The following is a 1,407-nucleotide window of genomic DNA, read 5'->3' as shown; positions in this document are numbered from 1 at the left end:
ATGAGGGTTAAAAAACAAAATTAGTAAAAATCATCTATATCTAAAATAATTATTTATGTAATACATAAAATTAAAAGATGTAAAATATGATGTAAAAAACATAAAAGTTGGAAGGGGAGAAGTAAAAATGTAGTGCTTTTAGAATACATTCGAACTTAAGTCAACATCAACTTAAAATAGACTGCTACATGTAATTATTATATATGAACCTCATGGTAACCACAAACCAAAAACCTATAATACATACACAGAAAATAAAGGAAAGGAATACAAACATAACACTAAAGAAAGTCATAAAATCACAAGGAAAAAGAACAAGAGAAGAAAGGCACAGAAAAAAACAATCAGAAAAGAATTAACAGAATGCCAATAAGTACATAACTATCAGTAATTACTTTAAATGTAAATGGACTAAGTCAACTATACTTCAATTAAAATTTTTTTAATTAAAAAATGAATGGACTCAGTGCTCTAATCAAAAGACATAGAGTAGCTGAATTGTTAAAAAAAAAAAACCCAAAACTAAGGCCCATATATATACTGCCTACAAGAGATTCACTTCAGATCTAACAACACACACAAGACTGAAAGTGAAATAATGGAAAAGATATTCCATGAAAATTAAAATTAAAATAAAAAGGCTGGAGTAGCAATAATTAACATCAGACAAAGTTGACTTTAAAACAAACACTATAACAAAACACATATATAAGTGCATTACATAATGATAAAGGAATCAATCCAACAATAAGATATGACACCTGTAAATATTTACGCATCAACCTAGGAGCACCTCAATACTTAAGAAAATATTAATAAACATAAAGAGAGATACTGACAAGAATACAATAATAGTAGGGGACTTAAACCCCACTTACATCAATGAACATATCATCCAGATAAAAATCACTAAGAAAACATTGGCCTTGGGACTTCCCTGGTGGTCCAGTGGCTAAGACTCTGCGCTCCCAATGCAGGGGGCCCAGGTTCGATCCCTGGTCAGGGAACTAGATCCTACATGCTGAAGCTAAGAGATCATATGATCCTGCATGCCGCAACTAAAAAAGGTCCTGCGTGCCACAACTAAGATTCGGTGCAGCCAAATAAATAAGTAAATATTTTTTAAAAAGAAAGAAAGAAAACATTGGCCTTAAATGAAACATTTGACTAGATGGATTTAATAAACATAAACAAAACCTTCCACCCCAAAACAGCAAAATACACATTATGTTTGACTGCACATGGAACATTATCCAGGATAGGTTACATATGCTACAAAACAAGTCTCAATTCATTAAAAATATTGAGATCATATCAAGCATCTCTTCCACCACAATGGTATGAGACTAGAAATCAAGTGCAAGAAGAAAACAGCAAAAAACACAAACACATGGAGGCTTAACAACA

The 1,407-nt window shown here is 31.6% G+C and overlaps 1 non-coding gene across 1 annotated transcript; it reads left to right on the top strand.

The window, feature by feature from the left end:
- The first annotated feature begins 934 nt into the window (after positions 1-934).
- TRNAG-CCC (transfer RNA glycine (anticodon CCC)) lies at positions 935-1,007 on the top strand. The gene has a single exon. It is a non-coding gene; the product is annotated as a tRNA-Gly (tRNA).
- Positions 1,008-1,407: the final 400 nt, after the last annotated feature.

This window comes from Lipotes vexillifer, unplaced genomic scaffold (assembly GCF_000442215.2).
Source record: "Lipotes vexillifer unplaced genomic scaffold, Lipotes_vexillifer_v1.1 scaffold877, whole genome shotgun sequence".
In the NCBI taxonomy this organism is placed as follows: Eukaryota; Metazoa; Chordata; class Mammalia; order Artiodactyla; family Lipotidae; genus Lipotes; species Lipotes vexillifer.
Note: the sequence above shows the minus strand (reverse complement) of the source record. Positions and strands in the feature narration are given on the sequence as shown.